Source organism: Solea senegalensis, unplaced genomic scaffold (genome assembly GCF_019176455.1).
Source record: "Solea senegalensis isolate Sse05_10M unplaced genomic scaffold, IFAPA_SoseM_1 scf7180000016294, whole genome shotgun sequence".
NCBI classification, from domain to species: Eukaryota; Metazoa; Chordata; class Actinopteri; order Pleuronectiformes; family Soleidae; genus Solea; species Solea senegalensis.
The window spans coordinates 5001-20000 of NW_025321706.1; the positions used below are offsets into that span (position 1 = coordinate 5001).

The following is a 15000-nucleotide window of genomic DNA, read 5'->3' on the forward strand; positions in this document are numbered from 1 at the left end:
TCTTCTTCTTCTTCTTTCATACAGAAACAGCACTTCCTGTCTGACCTGACACACACACACATAGTAAAGTCACGCCTCCTGCTCAGCAGAGGAGGGCATGAATGAACTGTGTGTGTGTGTGTGTGTGTGTGTGTGTGTGTGTGTGATACAGTATCATACAGCAGCAGAGCTCAGAGTCAGTGTGGCTTCTTTATGAATGGACGTGGCAGTCGGCTCGTGTGATTGGCTGAGAGGAGGAGTGACGACCGATGACCTCACAGGTTTAGGTTCAGCCTGTCATCTCTCCTGGTCACACCTCTCAAAGCACTACTGTGTGACTGTGTGACTGTGTGTGTGTGTGTGTGAAAATACAGAATATATGTATATACTGTATATATACAGTATATACATACATATGTATGTATATGTATAATTATTATTTTCCCAAGTAATTAAATAACTTAAATCATAAATCACCACATCTTTAAGCTTGCTCTTATTTTTGTATTATAGTTTATTTCTTAATATTTTTGATGATATTTTTGAAATCTTTTATTTTAAAAAACACAATGACTATTTTAAAAAATATATTTTTGTCAGAAAAATATCACAATGATGTTTTTGGGGTGTGTGTGTGTGTGTGTGTGTGTGTGTGTGTGTGTGTGTGTGTGAAATGTGTGCAAAACAAACACAAACACACACAGAAAGAAAAGTGTTTGTTTGGGTGAATCAGTGCTTATGATTGTGTGGTTTTGTGTGTTTGTCCACGGGGGCTTAGTCACTGTGTGTGTGTGTGTGTGTGTGTGTGTGTGTGTCCCAGCTGTTGCTCTGACGCCGCTCTCATGACTCTTACTCACGCGTCGTCATGTAATATCACAGTAATAGGAACAATAACAATTACATTTCTATTTTATTTTTATTGTTTTCGTCTGTTTTAAATAAAGTTTGAAAGGTGATGACGGTGACTCTGTGAATGCTAACAGTTACTAAACGAATCGTCAGCTGTGCGTTCGTTCACAAACACCATGACTGTTGTCGTGTCTGACGCCTGTGGTTAAAGGCAGCTAATATAAGTTAGCGTAGCAGTGAATGTCATGGCTGTACTCGTCTTAGCAGGAGTTGCTAATGTTGTCTGTCGTTGTTATGGACACAAAAAACCAACAAGACAAATATACTTTATTTTAAACTTATAAATGTGATTTAAATAGCTTTCTAGTTTAAATCGTTAGCAGTAAATTTAGCTAGCTTTTTGTCATGTTCTCTAATCTGGATTAACGACGTCTGTCGCTGCTGTCTGACTCACATCATCTCTGGGATTATTTAGCATCTGAGTTAGCAGCTCTTAAAAAGCAATGCTAACAGCGCTTTGAGAGTAGCTGCACATTTAACCATAACAAGAGTTAATGTCACTTCTGTTAGCAACAGCAGAAATGTTAGCGTACACTAGCGAGCAGCACTAGCTCACGTACGACCGCCATTCAACGTAAACTGCTTGTTTATGAGCTACATCGTTATTTCGAGCAGAAATTAGCAGTTTTAACAGCATTTTCAAACATAACAAGTGCTAAACGTCTGGAGACGTTAACCGTTTTATATCAGTACTTTTACTTGTACTTGAGTAAAATGTTATCACAATAGTCGACTTTTACATGAGGAAACCTTTGATATTGTGTTCTATTCTTAATTTAGCAAAGATGGTTGTAGAGCTAACGGTAAAGCATGATACACTTTGTCATGTTTGTGGGTTTATTAGTGTTTTACAACTCCAAAAAGTACTTTATTAACACATACACACACATACACACACACTGTGCTCTATTTCTGTGTTTTACTGCGACACAATAACAGCCGCTCCTTAAACTCCAACACAGATTATTGACGTCTGCTTCAGTGTGAGCGACTTTACCCCGACATTTATGACACCAGGAGGCGTGTGTTTGTGTGTGTGTGTGTGTGTGTGTGTGTGTTACAGAGAGGGTGGTGATAAGCCGGCGTAAAGTGCCGCGCTGGAGTGCAAAGGATCTGTGAGCTGTTATCAGGGCAGCGTTTCCGGCGTGAGTGTGTGATAGCGGCGATGATTGTCGGTGAGATGCGTCGCAGGTATCTCCATGGGGAGATTAAATTCCGTGCAGGGAGATTAGTGTGGAATCTGGCCTCTGTCTTATCACCGCGCCCACACACTGAACCCTGCCCTGCCCTACTTGGCAGGAAGCGGCCGAGCTGACCGACCGACAAAGTCATAAAAATATTAGTGGAAAGATACGAGTGTTTTTGTGACTTGGCAGCCATCTTGGTAACGACTCCAGGCAGCTATTTCACATTCAGGGTCTTGTCTAAATTGGTAGGAGGAGCCAATAAAAAAAATCCATATTTGGAATCATCAGTCAAATCTGAAGTGAATAAAGCAGATGAGTGTTATTCCAAGATCAGCTCAGAATCAAAGTGAAGACAAACAGCTGTTTCATACCTGAGCAGGTGTGACCTGATAAATGAATGTATCTACGACAGAGTTGTGCTGCACACTCATTATATCCATTATTGTGATTGATAGAATGATTATTTAATGATTGTAATTATATATGATGACATCTATAATGTAGTGAACTCAGTGAGGTCAGATTAATCCTGCCGTCGGTCGTGAGGCGGCTCCTCGTCTGTGACGGAGGACGAGACGCTCGGAGTTCAGAGTCTTTGCTGTCGATGTTTGGTCTCGTCTCTCATGTATGTTTGTCAATGTTGAGGTTGAAATGACTGAGTGAGAGAGTGGTGGTTACATGAGGTCCTGACACGTGTGCACTCACCTGTCATGAGACAGTCTCCAGTGTCTCAAATATAAGCATCAAACAGAAATAGAAGTTTGTGTAGCTTTGTAAACCACTCACACTCTCACACACACACACACACACACACACACACGCTCTGCCACTTTTTTGGATTCAGAGAGAGGCTCAGGTAGAGGAAGCTCTGCCCATATATGAGCAAGGAAGGAAACAGGCCAGGTGTGTGTGCTGGAACTGTTGGAACGAGCACTCTTGAGTACACACACACACACACACACTCTCTAATGGCCTTCTTCTTTTTTCTATTGTACACAAAACAAACTGCATTTAGCGCCGTGACGTCTGAGTCTAAAGGCGCTGAGCTCTTAACACCACAATCTGCCCCGTGAATGAGTGAAAGAGCCGTGTGTGTGAGTGAGTGAGTGAGTTTTGTTGCTGTGTAAACAAAGACGAGTCATGCGAAAAAAGGAAAGTCAAGGCGGCTGAGAGAGAGAGAGAGAGAGAGAGAGAGAGAGAGAAAAAAGAGGGAATAAGTCAAGTGATAGTTCACATTGTTCTGCTGTTTAACCCACTGTTTTAATGCAACCGGAGTGACGGTGGCGATGGCGGCGTAACCTCCAGTATGAGAGCGTTTCATATGTGTGTATGAGAGCGTTTCATATGTGTGTGTATATGAGCCATATCGTTTCATATGTGTGTATGCGTGTGTATGAGAGGCCATATGTGTATGCGTTTCATATGTGTGTATGTTTCATGTGTGTATGTTTCATATGTGTGTATGTATATGAGATATGCTGCATATGTGTGTGAGAAGAGAGCGTTTCATATGTGTGTATGAAAGCATCGTTTCATATGTGTGTATGAATATGTGTATGTTTCATATGTATGATATGTGTGTGAGGCGTTTCATATGTGTGTATGAGAGCGTTTCCTATGTGTGTGTATGAGGCGTTTCATGCGTTCATATGTGTGTGTAGAGTCAGTGTGTTTCATATGTGTGTATGAGGCTTTCATATGTGTATTGTAGCGTTTCATATGTATGAGCCCATATGTGTGTATGTATTTCATATGTGTATGAGGCGTTTCATATGTGTGTATGAAAGCGTTTCATATGTGTGTATGAGAGCGTTTCATATGTGTGTACATATGTGTGTATGAGGATAGCGTTATGTGTGTATTTTCATATGTATGTTTCATATGTGTGTATGAGAATTGCGTTTCATATTTCATATGTGTGTATGAGATGGTGTGAGGCGTTTCATATGTGTATGTATATGTGTATGAGAGTATGTGTGTGTATATATGGATATTGTATGAGAGCGTTTCATATGTGTGTATGATTATGTGTGTATGAGAGTTTCATATATGTTTTGTGTGTATGAGCGTTTCATATGTGTATGTATGGCGTTATATGTGTGTATGAGAGCGTTTCATGTGTGTATGAGAGCACAACATTTCATGTGTGTATAGAGATTTCATATGTGTGTATGAGGCGTTCATATGTGTATGTATGCGTTTCATATGTGTGTGTGATGTGCTTTCATATGTGTGAGTGTGTATGAGGCGTTTCATATGTGTGTATGAGGCGTTTCATATGTGTGTCGTTTCATATGTGTGTGAGAGCATATGTGTATGAACGTTTCATATGTGTGTATGAGAGCGTTTCATATGTGTGTGGGAAGCGCTTCATATGTGTGTGTATGAAGAGTGTGTGTGAGAGTGTTTCATATGTGTGTGAGATATGTGTATGAGAGCGCTTCATATGTGTGTGTGAGAGCGTTCATATGTGTGTGTGTATGTGTTTCATATGTGTGTGTGTTTCATATGTGTGTAGCGTTTCAGATGTGTGTATGAGCTATGTCATGTGTGTGTGAGAGCGTTTCATATGTGTGTATGAGCATGTGTCATATGTGTGTGAGAGCGTTTCATATGTGTGTGTGAGCGTTCATATGTGTGTATGAGGCGTCATATGTGTGTCCATATGTGTGTGTTATATGTGTGTGTGTGAAGAGTGTTTCATATGTGTGTGTGTGTGTGTGTATGAGTGCCATATGTGTGTATGAGAGCATGTGTGTCTTTCATATGTGTGTGTTTCATATGTGTGTATGAGAGCGTTTCATATGTGTGTATGAGACCATATGTGTGTGAGACTGTGTCATATGTGTGTGTTCATATGTGTGTGTTTATATGTGTGTGAACGTGTGTTCATATGTGTGTCGTTGTCATATGTGTGTATGAGAGTGTTTCATATGTGTGTATGAGAGCGTTTCATATGTGTGTGTCCTTTTTGTTTTCCAAAGGTAATCAGTGAACACAGTGACTCAGCAGTGACTCCGGATTATCGCGGATTATCCAGAGTTATCTGTTACTGCTGCTGCTGCTGCATGTATGTGAGATAACGTGCAACAGCGACATGTCACATCTCAAACTGTCATTGCAGTCCTCCCCCAATTTAATCCCACCTTAATCCTGGATTAATTTAGATTTTATGGCTGTAGAATTGTCCCTTTTTTCAAGATAACTTTCACTTTCCACATCTGACAGTTATTCAACCGTTTAGGAATCACAGACGTCACAGACGTGGGACTTTTTGCGGTTTTCAAAGTAAAAGTCTTCTTTTTGATTGTCCACGTTAAAAGTAGTTTTTGAATTTTGTAGATGGTCACAGAAGAGTTAACGCCAACCTTTCCACAAATGTATTTACCTGAAAGAAAAGTATTCCCAGTCAATCGTTTAATTGTCTGAATTTAAAATGCAGTTTCTGTGATTTCTCAGCGTCTTAAGTGTGAATATTTCCCGGTTACTTTGCTCCATAAAACAAAGAATGATGAGACATCATTTCCAGGTTGGATCAATATTTTTACACATTTTCTGAACCAAACAACTCATCGACAGATGAATCCATGACGAAATCAAACTTTAAAAAGCCAGTTATTGTTTGTCGGCATGTTTGTAATATGACACATTTATGACGTGTGTCGCCTTTAAATCAAGGATTAAGCTGCTGATTAAAGCAGAAAGACACTGTGACGTGTGTGTGTGTGTGTGTTCAGGGCGGAGTCTGCTCAGGTATCTGTCGTCCGTCCACAGTGTGGCGCTCTCATCTCAAACAGAGCTGACATTATAACGCTGTGAGAGCGCGGACGGCGGCGCTAACGAAGCAGATTTACAGCTGTTGAGTGGAGAGTGCAGCCGGAGTTCACATTAAACCCTGTAACCTCACACTCACACACTCACACACACACAGACTCAGGGATGAGATGGGACGGCTGATTTCCACAGACAGCAGGACTGTCCCTCTCTCTCCCTCTCTCTCCCTCTCTCTCCCTCCTCTGCCTCTCGTCTCGTTTGCCAGGCCGTCATCATAAAGCAGCCTGAGGAGGGAGTTAGCTTTCCCCGCTCGTGCTGCCAGCTCTTTCCCATCAGTCCAGCCTCCTGGACCAGGCTGCAGACGCCCCTCTCTCTGCCTCCGTCCTCGGGGCCTGGGGCTGAGTCCGGGGCCGGGGCCGGGTCTGGGGCCGGGGTACGGGCGGCGTACGAGGCCTCTGGCTGCGGCACAGTCCACAGGAACCAGGAGAGATTGTCTTACATATGAAAGCAGTTTGTTCTCCTCAAAGACAGAGGGGGTTTGTGTTGGTCTGACAGACAGTGGCCGTGTGCTGGATCCAGGACCGGGACCAGAGGATCTCAGCCTCCACAGAACCTTGTTGGCCCGTTGGCCTCTGATCTTTGTTTCGGACGCTTTGCGTTCGTCCGTTACATCCAATCAGGCTCCTCTGGCAGGAGACTAATGGAACCCAGGGAGCTGGGAGCTGATATCTGATTGGCTGCTGGCCTCATGGACCGAACCGAGGACTGGATTTTCTTCCAGTCAGTGAAAACATGCTGATGTCAGCCATCGTTGACTGTCCATATACGATGTCTTAAGACGACGTTTGTTACCGTCTCTCACTGTTCGAAACCCTTTTCTCATCAGACTCTGAACATTGTGTTGCTCTGTTCACTAACTGACCATTGGCACCAAACCTCATAGAGAAAATCAATGATTTTAACATCACAGCACGCAGGAGTTGTTGATCCACTGCTGCCTCCATCACTGACTTCAAAGGCCTTATTTTGTCAATTCGGCTTTTGAAAAACAGAATTTTTATCTATTTCAGTGACACAATGTGACCACACGAGGCAGCAGTAGACCAGCAGCTCCTGTGTCCCCGCAGATAAAATCACTGATTTTCTCTCTGGGGTTTGGTGTGGGAGAGTGAGTGGTTTACAAACGTCAGTTTCCTGTTGGAAAATAGTTTCTAATGCTTTAACATATATAGAACAGCAGGTGCATGATTGGCAGACGCCAAACAACAGGAAAACATCAGTGTTATTTTGCAGGGGGAGTTAAAAAGAGATTAGAGGATCAGATGTATTCTTTTATTTCTTTCTCTTAAAAGCTTAATATGATAAAACACACACACTTCACATTGACTTACATTTAGTTCCTGCAGATTTACTCTTAACCTCATCACTCATCATACAACATGTCATCATCTTAAAAAATATAGTCATTTACGTGACAAGGAGTTGATTTGTCCCCAGAGTTAGGTCCCCACAACATGACAAATACCAGAAACGCACACTGTTCTATAGCATCTTAGCAAAGACACTCAGAGACATAAAACTAAATTCTAACCTGAACCCTTAAACCAAGTCTTAATCCATGAACAGTCATTTAAAGGACAGGACATGAGGACAAACCAAAATGTCCTCACTTTCACAAAATGTCCTCACTTCAGTGGTTCATATACATTTTTCAACACGTCTTCACCTTAAAATGTGATCATTTCCATTATGAGGACATGATTTCTGTCCCCATACTGTGAGTGTGTAAACAGATGTAGGTCCCCACAACATGAGGAATACCTGAAACACACACACACACACACACACACACACACTTGTAGAGTGGTCACCCGCTACTTTGAGACTGAAGCAGCGTAATGATTCACTTCCTCTTTACTTCTTCCTGAATGTTGTGTTTGTGTGCACGTGCGTGCGTGTGTGTGTGTGTGTGTGTGTGTGTGTGTGTGCACATGCATGCATGTGTGTGTGTGTGTGTGGATGTGGTCAGGTCTCAGTCATCTTCCAGGCAGCTCAGAGGAAACCCACATCAACTGCCACACACACCACACTCTAGGAATAGACTTGCCCAGTGCAGGCAGGAATGGAATGGCTTGCCTGTCCTCACCCATGTCCTCACCCATGTCCCTGTAACACTCACCTCATCATCCAATTCACCTTAAACCCTCTGGAACTCTTACAGGATATGTGAATTTAAACAGCGTGAGCAGGAGTTTCACTTCCTGTCTCTGTCTGTCTCTGTGTCTCTGTGTCTCTGTCTCTCTGTCTCTCTGTGTATCTGTCTCTCTGTGTATCTGTGTCTCTCTGTGTCTCTGTGTCTCTGTGTATCTGTGTCTCTCTGTGTCTCTGTCTCTCTGTGTCTCTGTCTTGGTTTTGTACACTTGAGTGGAAAAATAAAGAGTGAGATAAGACGTAGAAACCTCGTCTGTGCTGCTGTTCTCTCTTTATATAAAAACTGTATGTACAGTATGTGTATGTATATGTATATATATACACGTGTATATATATATGTGCGTGTGTTCATGTCTCATTTGATGAGTGTCTGAGGGGTTTTGTTGTTCTTCTTATTTTTCAGACTTTTCCAGAAAAACCGTGTGATTGTGACGTCGTTCTCAGGATGAGGTAACAAACTTTCCCTTTACTTAAAACTCTTAAAGGAATATTTAAGGTGTTCTTTTGTGAAGTGAGGTTGTATTAGGTATCAGAAGTGAACATTTAAGTCTACGATGTCTTTAAGTAGACTTCGTAGACTTAGTGACGTCAGTGAACTATGACTTCAGAAAACATGAGGTTTGTCTCGTCTTTGTCTCTGCGACGAAGACGAGTGTAGACAGAGACGGAGGAGTGTTGTGACAGCCAGCTGTGTGGTGGGGGAGGAAGAGAGGAAGGGAGGAAGGACGGAAGGAAGGAAGGAAGGAAGGAGCAGCACATTTCTCTCAATAAAAAAGAAATTGGAGTCAAGTGACCATCAGCTGGTCCGAGTGTTGTTGTTGTTTGATCAATATGATCATGAGGCTTCAGGTATGCAGAGACACACACTGAAGAAGAAGATATACATACATATATATATATATATATATATATGTGTATACATGTATGTATATATATACAGTATATATACATACATGTATCATCAGCGTATACTGTAACTGTGAATATTTTCTGGTTTCTTTGCTCCATAAAACAACATTTTCTGACATTTTAAACGTGTTTAATGGATGATGAAAATAATCCCTAGTTTATCTTAAGATTTAAAAAGCAAAGTTCAGCGTCACCACCCTCCAGTTTTAAAACACTAACGTCACAACTATAACATAATTGATGCAAACTTAAACTTATTGTATTAATAATCAATAATCATCAAACACAGGGGATAGAATGAATGAGAGGAATTCCTAAAACAAGAAAATGTTCAATGGATTTTAGAATATTTGACATATTTTAATCTTTTTTATGTCAAAAAATTATTAAAAGTAAAACAGTCATTTCTGGGAATGTTTTAATTTTTCTTGCTTAAAAAGAAAGTTTTTCTCTTGAAAAATAATCTAATTTTAAGAAAATGTATCTGACTTTGTCTTAATCCCATTTTACACCTTATTATTTTACAGCTATACTGCAAAACGTTTTAGAAAGTTGTTCTTATGTTCTCGTTTGTACTCGTTTTAAGGAAAATTTCAGTTTGAAAGAGTTTAGATTTAAAGGATTTTTATAAGATTTCTTTTTCTTAAAAAAATAATTTTTAGAATATTTTCCTTATTTCTTGTAAGAGCAATTTCTGTGACATTTTTCTTATTAAGTTTTGCACTAAAAGACTTTTTTTTATCGAACTTTACACATTTTAGAATTTACTGCAAAGAAAGCTAAATATGACTGAATTGTTTATAATCGCCCTGTTTTAAGAGAAATAATGTGACTCAGAGTGAGGGCCGGCCCTGTTTCCTCTTCATCTACAGGTGGATCATTCACTACTTCATATTCAGCCGCTCACTCGAGCCTCGAGGCTCACGTGAAAGAATGAGAGGAATCTGTGAGGAGATGTTTGTCACCTCCTCTTCCTCCTGCAGGCTCCTCCTCTTTGTCTTTTCTGTCTCTGCTTGTGTCTGACTGTGTGCGTGTGTGTGTGTGTTACAGGTGGACACGTCCTCAGATGTCTCTGGTGTCCTGTGGTGTCCTCTGCTGCGGTGCTGTAGGTTGCTCAGTAGGCAGTGTAGATCCTGTGTCATAATCAGCAGCTACATCTGGCTACTGGGTCTCCAACGGCTCGGCCTGCACTTCCTGCTCCCAGTGTCCCTCTGCATCCTGATTGGACATGGCCGTGAGAGAGGGAGGGGCTTAGATCCTGTGACAGACAGACAGGATGTTCTCTGTGTCACAACTCCACAAGGGGCACTTGTCAAGGTTTTTTTTTTCTCCTTCGTCTTCCGCCATTCATTCTGTCTATCTGTGTGTGTGTGTGTGTGTGTGTGTGTGTGTCTGTGTGTGTGTGTGTGTGTGTGTGTGTGTGTGTGTGTGTGTGTGTGTGTGTGTGTGTGTCTGTGTGTGTGTGTGTGTGTGTGTGTGTGTGTGTCTGTGTGTGTGTGTGTGTCTGTGTGTGTGTCTGTGTGTGTGTGTGTGTGTCTGTGTGTGTGTGTGTGTGTGTGTGTCTGTGTGTGTGTGTGTCTGTGTGTCTGTGTGTGTGTGTGTGTGTGTGTGTGTGTGTGTGTGTGTGTGTGTGTGTGTGTGTGTGTGTGTGTGTCTGTGTGTGTGTGTGTGTGTGTGTGTGTGTGTGTCTGTGTGTGTGTGTGTGTGTGTGTGTGTGTGTGTCTGTGTGTGTGTGTGTGTGTGTGTGTCTGTGTGTGTGTCTGTGTGTCTGTGTGTGTGTGTCTGTGTGTGTGTCTGTGTGTGTGTGTGTGTGTGTGTGTGTGTGTCTGTGTGTGTGTGTGTGTGTGTGTGTGTGTGTGTGTGTGTGTGTGTGTGTGTCTGTCTGTGTGTGTGTCTGTGTGTGTGTGTCTGTGTCTGTGTGTGTGTGTGTGTGTGTGTGTCTGTGTGTGTGTGTGTGTGTCTGTGTGTATGTGTGTGTCCAGGTATTACTAATGTTGTGGGGACCTAAACCTGTTTACACAGTCACATTATGGGGACTTGTCTTCCTTGTGGGGACAAAAAGCAAGTCCCCATAACGTAAATTACTACATTTTAAGGTGAAGGTATGTTTTAAGGTTAGGCTGAGATTGAGATTAGGGTTAGGGTTAGGGTTGGGGTTAGGTTTAGGATTAGGCCAGTAGTAATTGTGGTTATGGTTAGAGTAAGTCTCCAGGAAATGAATGTAAGTCAATGCAATGTCCCCTCATGTCATGAATGTCGAACATGTGTGTGTGTGTGTGTGTGAGATGACGTGAAGGACCCTTCGCCGCGTCCTGAACCTGGCATACAATGTAGATTTCTGTGTGGTTTCATTCTACAGCTACATTGTCTGCTGGGTTTCTGGCCGGCGGTTAAAGCAACCCTACGTAACACTCTTTGACAAAAGCGTTGCTGGTGAAGGTGAGTGTCTCACATGTCGTGTTAAAGGGTAAAGTTAAGGGTTTTCTCTTCACAAAGCCTGAGACACGACGTGAGGAAAAAACGGATTTCAGCAACGTAACAAAAGACTTGGCTAACAAAATAAATAACGCCAGCTCAAGTCTGCGATCTCTATATCACATGATCACGTTTTTATCTCACTGTTAGACAGGAAACAGAAGTTTGTAAACCACTCACTCTCCCACACCAAAGCCCAGAGAGAAAATCAGTGGTTTTAGCTCGCGGGGACACAGGAGCTGCTGGTCTACTGCTGCCTCGTGTGGTCACTTGGTGTCACTGATTTAAATTATAACTAAAGATTTCAAATGCCAAATTCATTAAATAAGACATTTGAACTTAGTGATGAAGGCAGCAGTGGATCAACAACTCTAAAATCACTGGTTTTCTCTATGGGCTTTGGTGTGGGAGAGTGAGTGGTTTACTAACTTCAGAAGTGTGAGATAAACGTGTCAATGTGTTCTTAAGATATCAGAGTCTTAAACTGAGTCATGTTTAAGACTCTGTCTCAGCAGCAGAGGGCGCTCATAGTTCAATTAATATGTGTCAGTAACCCTGTAAAAAAATCTGAACTGTCCCTTTAATGTGTCTGAAATACCTGATTTTAATGATTCAATAAAAACATTTTTACATCAAAAATCTGTGTCTGTGTTTTCTTTTGCCTTCTTTGAAGGAAAAGTGTTTAAGTGACAAGAGTTGTTTGTTCATATATGTGTACATTTATATATGTATATATATATATATATATATAGGGTGGAGTGGGCTCAGTGGTTAAGACCGGTACCCTGTGTGCGAAAGACATCATGGTTGCAAGTTCGATTCCACCCCTGGCTGATTGTACTCAATTCCATTGTTAGTCGCGTCTGCTAAATGACATGTAATGTAATGTATATGTATGTGTGTATATATACACATATCTGTGTGTGTATATATATATATATATGTATATATATATACATATATATATATATATGATGTTTTTGGTGCAATATGGAATTTCTTGAAATTAATGGGAAAAAAAGTCTTTTTTTATTATTTCTTGTCTTGTTTCTGGGAAATTGTTCTCATTATTTTTCCAGAAAAGAAAATGATATTCTCTCTAAATATAAAATCTAACTCAGATTAAGCTTTAATAACTAGTTACACAATAAAACATCTTCTTATTCTCAGAGTAAAATCAGCTGCATGACCAGAATCTGTTGTCTCCAAAAATAACAAGCTTTTGTTCTCTAACTTGTGATTTTGTAAAATGATTGTTGGAGTAAAGATATACTTTCTTAAATTCAAGAAAACTTATAACTTCTGTTAAATGTTTATTTATTTATGACAGAATGAATTTGCTTCAGTAAAATAATGTTGGTGGGCAGTTCTTTCCATTTCAATGCAAATTATAGTTTGAATAATAATCTGTTAGAATTATTATTTTTTCTGTAAAAAAAAAGAAAAGAAAAATGTAATTAGTTTAAAATCAAAATTAAAGCAGGGCTTTTCTATATAATAATTGATTTCTAGTATAAAAATACATAGGAGTCTGAAAGGGTTTACATTTATAACTTATTTTTAAATATTTTAGCAAAGATAAAAGTGCTCTTTCTTTGACATTGTCTCTTTGTTAAAACAAAAAGTTGAAATAGTCGTTTTTTTCTTGTTGAGCCGTTTTTGCTGTTTTAAAATTGTTTTTACTGCAAAAAAAAATAAATAAAATAAAATAGTAAAATAATCCTCATTTCTGGGAATTTCTTCTTATTTTATGCTCAAAATGAAAAATGATGATAAGTAAATATTGCACTATAAAGAAATGTAACTTTAACACAAACAGTTTACTTTCTACTTACTTACATACTGTAAAAAACACATCAGTAACATCTAAACCAAGTTGTATTAAAGTGATTTAAATTTTCTTGAAATGGAGGAAAGAAAATTTTCTTTGCTAAAATCAATCAAATTATCTTAAATGTAACATGTTTAATGTGTGTGTAATGTGACCAAATTTAATTAAGCCACAAACAAAAAAATTATCTCCTGTTTTTCTTTATTTTGAATAAGATAAAACAGTTATTTCTGGGGAAAAATTTTAAAAAATTGATTAAAAAATAAAGTTTTGCTCTTGAAAAATAATGTAGTTTTAAGAACATGTATCTAAATTTGTCACATATTACAGCGTATTTTATACTGAAACTTACTGAAGCTAAATTGTATTACATTTTTTTTTAGAAAATGAATCTGACAATGAGCTAATATTGTTAAATCTATTGTAAAAACAGGACACAAATTAGACAAAACCGACAACATTTTTATAAAATTGTTCTTATTCCCATGATCGCTAACTTTCTTCCATTTTCATTACATTTTACAGGTTTTACTTGTTTAAAGGAAATTTTCATTCCGAAAGTGATTTGATTTACAAGATTTTTCTTTTTCTTAAAACAAGAAAATCTTAAATGAATTGTAGAATATTTTTATTTTTTCTTGCAGAGCTGTGTTTGCAGTTTATTTTTTACTGCAAATATTGATTTTCAAGGAAGTAAAATAATATTCATTTATGGGACCTTTTTCTTATTTTTTGCTTTAGAAGAAAAAGAAAGGTTTAAGACTTTTTTTATATCTAACTTATTTCTTAATGACATTTTACCGCTTATTTTACACTGTAAAAATAAAGAATTTCCTGCAAACTAAGCAAAATTTTACTTAATTGTTTAAAATTATTGTTTTAAGAAAAATAATGACAAGACAATGAGCTAAAATGATTAAAACTATTGTAAACAAAACTGGCCAAAACATGTTCTTATTACAAACAAAAAAATGCCTGATTATTTGACTTAAAACAAGAAAATTGAATTAATCATAAGAATATTTGTCTTGATTTTTAAAGGTTATTTAATAGAAAATGATAATGTGTAAAAATTTGTAAATAAATAAAAATGCACACATGATAATGAGACTCAGACTCGCTTCAGTTCAGCATGAAAACAAAAGAATCTGCAGCAGAAAACTTCATGAAGATGGAGATGTGTGTGTGTGCGTCCATGAAACCATGAAGGTTGAGATGTTTCACATTTTCAGTTCAGTTTAAGATTAATATATTTTCATCACAACTTTGAGATAAGATAAATGTTTGGTTAAATGTATTTTGTTCATTTTTCTTCCACATCTTACGAGTAAGATGTACAAAAAAAACATGTAGAACAAAGTCATGACACTAATGAATTCAGACTGAAGTTGGTTAAAAAACAAAACTAATTCAATCAAGATTTTTTAAAAACTGTGGTTAAATTTCTGTGGAAACAATTAAAAACTGAGTGAAATTGGACAAAAACAAACCAAAAAATGAGCAAAAATTGACGAAAACTAAGGACAAATGAGTGAAAATTTGACAAGAAAATGGAAAAAAACTACTAAAAATGAGTGAAAATGGACAAAAAACAAATTACAACATTTACGAAAATGGACAAAAAACTAATTACAAAATTAGTGAAAATTATAAAAACAAATGAGTGAAAATGGATTTAAAAAAACACTGAGGTTGTGATGTGTCAAAAATGAATTAAGATTTCGG

General features: G+C 38.7%; 1 long non-coding RNA gene across 1 annotated transcript in view; it reads left to right on the top strand.

Annotated features, from left to right (window-relative positions):
- The window catches only part of LOC122762993, an 11320-nt gene extending 992 nt beyond the window's left edge, over positions 1-10328 (top strand). The window contains exons 2-3 of the long non-coding RNA XR_006358830.1: positions 8464-8510; positions 10020-10328. This is a non-coding gene — a long non-coding RNA (uncharacterized LOC122762993). The remainder of the gene's footprint in view (positions 1-8463; positions 8511-10019) is intronic.
- The last annotated feature ends 4672 nt before the right edge of the window (positions 10329-15000 follow it).